Source organism: Dermacentor andersoni, chromosome 1 (assembly GCF_023375885.2).
Source record: "Dermacentor andersoni chromosome 1, qqDerAnde1_hic_scaffold, whole genome shotgun sequence".
Taxonomy (NCBI): domain Eukaryota; kingdom Metazoa; phylum Arthropoda; class Arachnida; order Ixodida; family Ixodidae; genus Dermacentor; species Dermacentor andersoni.
This window is the reverse complement of record NC_092814.1, coordinates 263,060,412-263,065,363: the sequence shown is the minus strand read 5'-3', so window position 1 is coordinate 263,065,363 and position 4,952 is coordinate 263,060,412. Positions and strand designations below refer to the sequence as shown.

The window sequence follows — 4,952 nt, the reverse complement described above, 5'->3', positions numbered from 1 at the left end:
TCTAATCGTTCTTTTGTGTCGTCACTCAATCGCGACAAGCGACTGAGAAAAACCTTTTCAAGCTCGTCTACATTCGCTTCTTGAAACGCAAATAGCGACTGATAATACTCTAAAAACGCTCGGCCTATGCTTTTACTGTCGTCGGCAGTTGTGCCGTTCCATAGAATCTTACCGAAGTGATTCCGTCGGCCTCGCGCTTTTTCAAGTCCAAGCGCCCTTTTAATGGGCGTCTTCCCCATCACTAATGCATTTGCTCTTGCGCGCACAATCGCACCTTGATACAGTTCTTTGTCGAGCTGCTCGATTTTTCTTTAATGGTTCGCACATATTGTTTATACGCCCCTGGCTCTTCGCACTCAAGCGCTATCAGCTGCTTAAGTGTCTTTCGTAAGCCCCTTTCTTTCATTTCCTTCTCAAACATTAAGCAGCTCGATCTTTCTAAGGCTTTCATTTTTACGTTTTGTTTGAACCCTTCCCATTTTTCTGCTATTGTTTGAATATTTTCCTCACATACCTCCCTAACGGCCTCATGTACTGCCTCTACAAATGGTTCGTCTTTTAGTAGTACGGCATTAATTTTCCATAGGTCCCAATTAAAAGCTTCTCTCTTCCTCTCCGTGCCTATGGGACATTTCACCAAGCAGTGATCTGAGAACGATACTGGTGCCACAGAATAACTATGACACTTTGGAATCATGTCTTGCGATATATACATGCGGTCTATCCGCGCGTGACTACCACCTTGAAATCGCGTGTACATTACTTCCCGCTCCCCCTCCAGACACTCGCAAACATCGTCCAGTTCATTTTCACTAATTAGCTTAGTCAACACGCTGCTGCTTCTATCACGAATACCGGCATTATTGGCTCTAACCCGAGCACTCAAAACACATCCCCCAACAAAATCATGCACTCCCGGTCTCCTCCTCTCCGTCAACCTTGGCCTCCTGGACGGCTAGTACGTCTATGTCTTGGTCAGTGACCAACCATAGGACCTGACTTTGCTTACGACTAGCCGCCAACCCTCTCACGTTTAATGTGGCAATACTAAGTGACGGGAAGAGAGCCATCTTAACTAAGGAAAAAGTAGGCCTGGAGCATGTTGCTTACCGTTCACGACTAGCCCTCGGCTAGCCGCCTCCAGGAACTTCCGGCTTGCTGGCGTTGGTGGCCGTCGCCGCTTTGACAACAGGCTTCTTTTCAGGCGGAATATTAGGTTTTGGCTTGTAGCCCATCCGCCTCCCATGAGGCGCCTTCGTCGGTGGCCCCTCGCTGGTGCTGGTTGCACTACCGTCCCGGTCCTTGGTCGCGTCGTGGGGGACGCTTGACTGAGGCACCGAGAGTCGCAATCCGCTCACCGTCGTTGGCGTCCTCGTCCTGCAGCATTGCTGTCGTGTCGTCATCGGGTGCGTCTTCGTTAACGCCCCCTGTAGCATGACCCACTAACGACAGGACCTGTACCGTCTTGCTCGTCTTCTCGGCAGCCTCAGCCACCGTGCCTTCTGTGCCGACGGTCGATGTCCCACCACTGACTGTCGCTGTCGGAACCAGGTCTCCGGTTCCTTTGGCGGCGTCCTCCGTCTCGACCACGTCCATAACGTGCTCTGCAGCAAAGTCACTCGCTGCTGGTCCTGTCACGGCTGCGTACGATTTGACGCAGTCAGCGTCAACGTGGCCCAAACGCCTGCACTTGGAACAGCGGGGGACTTTACAATCTCGGCGGACGTGTCCCGTGCATTGGCAACGCAGACACTGCATCACCAATGCTAGCTCTCCACCGACGCGCACCTGATGAGGCAGGTCTTCCAGTTTTCCGCCGCTCTTCAGCTTCACGAGCACGGTCCGGGTAGTAGAGGTCTTGTCTCCCATGCCTTGGACGCGCCACCGCTCTCGGCTCACCTCTTCCACCTTGCCGAAGGTTGCCAACGCCGTCCGGATGTCCTCATCGGAAACGCCGTCCAGAAGCCAGTGAAGCATAAACTTCACCTGCTGGTCCTGCGGGTCAACAATGACCCACCGTCTACCCTTCACTTGCATTTCCTTCATGGCCAGCAGGAGTTTTGTGGCAATCGCATCATTGAGGGTCACCGCCCGGACATGGTTAATCTGGTACGCCGCCATGCATACCACGTCAGGCACCAGGCCCGTTGGCAATAGGGCGTCCCTGAAGTCTTCGACCTTGTAGGGTCTCGCACGTACATCTCCGTGTAAAAACACGGTGTTGATCGCTACTCGTCCTTTCGGCCGTTGCGGCAAAATAAACGGATACTCCTTGTCTTCGTCGGTAAGCCTGTTTCCGCGGCCGAAAGTGCCCGCTGTCGCTGCCCCGGAAGAGGCCATGACGCTACGATCCGAACAGCTCGGCTGCCGGATGCAGAATGACTGTGTCGGCCACCTCGCCCGGACGTCAGGTACCCCTCGTAAGATCTCAGTCAATCCCACATCTGCGAAATCAACTCAGCGTATTTTTCAGGGACAAAAAGCGCAAAACGTTCGACGAGGGTGGGACTCGAACCCACGCGGGCAGAGCCCAATGGAGTAGCAGTCCATCGCCTTAACCACTCAGCCACCTCGCCCTCTTTTTTCTTCATTGCCAGTCCTCGACATATCACAACAACACACATTCCTTAAACATCATCATCATCATCAGCCTAGTTACGCCCACTGCAGGGCAAAGGCCTCTCCCATACTTCTCCAACTACCCCGGTCATGTACTAATTGTGGCCATGTTGTCCCTGCAAACGTCTTAATGTCATCTGCCCACCTAACTTTCTGCCGCCCCCTGCTACGCTTCCCTTCCCTTGGAATCCAGTCCGTAGCTCTTAGTGACCATCGCTTATCTTCCCTCCTCATTACATGTCCGGCCCATGCCCATTTCTTTTTCTTGATTTCAACTAAGATGTCGTTTACCCGCGTTTGTTGCCTCACCCAATCTGCTCTTTTCTTATCCCTTAACGTTACACCCATCATTCTTCTTTCCATAGCTCGTTGCGTCGTCCTCAATTTCAGCAGAACCCTTTTCGTAAGCCTCCAGGTTTCTGCCCCATATGTGAGTACTCGTAACACACTGCTGTTGTACCTTTTCCTTTTGAGGGATAGTGGCAACCTACTGTTCATGATTTGAGAATGCCTGCCAAACGCACCCCAACCCATTCTTATTCTTCTGGTTATTTCAGTCTCATGATCCGGATCCGTGGTCACTACCTGCCCTAAGTAGATGTATTCCCTTACCACTTCCAGTGTTTCGCTACCCATCGTAAACTGCTGTTCTCTTCCGAGACTGTTAAACAGTACTTTAGTTTTCTGCAGATTAATTTTCAGACCCACCCTTCTGCTTTGCCTCTCCAGGTCAGTGAGCATGCATTGCAATTGGTCTCCTGAGTTACTAAGCAAGGCAATATCATCAACGAATCGCAAGTTGCTAAGGTATTCTCCATCAACTTTTACCCCCAATTCTTCCCAATCCAGGCCTCTGAATACCTCCTGTAAACATGCTGTGAATAGCATTGGAGATATCGTATCTCCCTGTCTGACGCCTTTCTTTATAGGGATTTTGTTGCTTTCTTTGTGGAGGACTACGGTGGCTGTGGAGCCGCTATAGATATCTTCCAGTATCTTTAGATATGGCTCATCTACACCCTGATTCCGTAATGCTTCCATCACTGCTGAGGTTTCGACTGAATCAAACGCTTTCTCGTAATCAATGAAAGCTATATATAAGGGTTGGTTATATTCTGCACATTTCTCTATCACTTGATTGATAGTGTGAATATGGTCTATTGTTGAGTAGCCTTTACGGAATCCTGCCTGGTCCTTTGGTTGACAGAAGTCTAAGGTGTTCCTGATTCTATTTGCGATTACCTTAGTAAATACTTTGTAGGCAACGGGCAGTAAGCTGATCGGTCTATAATTTTTCAAGTCTTTGGCGTCCCCTTTCTTATGGATTAGGATTATGTTAGCGTTCTTCCAAGATTCCGGTACGCTCGAGGTTATGAGGCATTGCGTATACAGGGTGGCCAGTTTCTCTAGAACAATCTGACCACCATCCTTCAACAAATCTGCTGTTACCTGATCCTCCCCAGCTGCCTTCCCCCTTTGCATAGCTCCTAAGGCTTTCTTTACTTCTTCTGGCGTTACCTGTGGGATTTCGAATTCCTCTAGGCTATTCTCTCTTCCACTATCGTCGTGGGTGCCACTGGTACTGTATAAATCTCTATAGAACTCCTCAGCCACTTGAACAATCTCATCCATATTAGTAACGATATTGCCGGCTTTGTCTCTTAACGCACACATCTGATTCTTGCCTATTCCTCGTTTCTTCTTCACTGTTTTTAGGCTTCCTCCGTTCCTGAGAGCCTGTTCAATTCTATCCATATTATAGTTCCTGATGTCCGCTGTCTTACGCTTGTTGATTAACTTAGCAAGTTCTGCCAGTTCTATTCTAGCTGTAGGATTAGAGGCTTTCATACATTGGCGTTTCTTGATCAGATCTTTCGTCTCCTGCGATAGCTTACTGGTTTCTTGTCTAACGGCGTTACCACCGACTTCTATTGCGCACTCCTTAATGATGCCCATGAGATTGTCGTTCATTGCTTCAACACTAAGGTCCTCTTCCTGAGTTAAAGCCGAATACCTGTTCTGTAGTTTGATCCGGAATTCCTCTAGTTTCCCTCTTACCGCTAACTCATTGATTGGCTTCTTGTGTACCAGTTTCTTTCGTTCCCTCCTCAAGTCTAGGCTAATTCGAGTTCTTACCATCCTGTGGTCACTGCAGCGTACCTTGCCGAGCACGTCTACATCTTGAATGATGCCAGGGTTCGCGCAGAGTATGAAGTCGATTTCATTTCTAGTCTCACCATTCGGGCTCCTCCACGTCCACTTTCGGCTAACCCGCTTGCGGTAAAAGGTATTCATTATCCGCATATTATTCTGTTCTGCAAACTCTACTAATA

The 4,952-nt window shown here is 49.4% G+C and overlaps 1 non-coding gene across 1 annotated transcript; it reads right to left on the bottom strand.

The window, feature by feature from the left end:
• Positions 1-2,494: 2,494 nt before the first annotated feature.
• Positions 2,495-2,576, bottom strand: TRNAS-GCU (transfer RNA serine (anticodon GCU)). Its single transcript has one exon. It is a non-coding gene; the product is annotated as a tRNA-Ser (tRNA).
• Between the last annotated feature and the right edge of the window lie 2,376 nt (positions 2,577-4,952).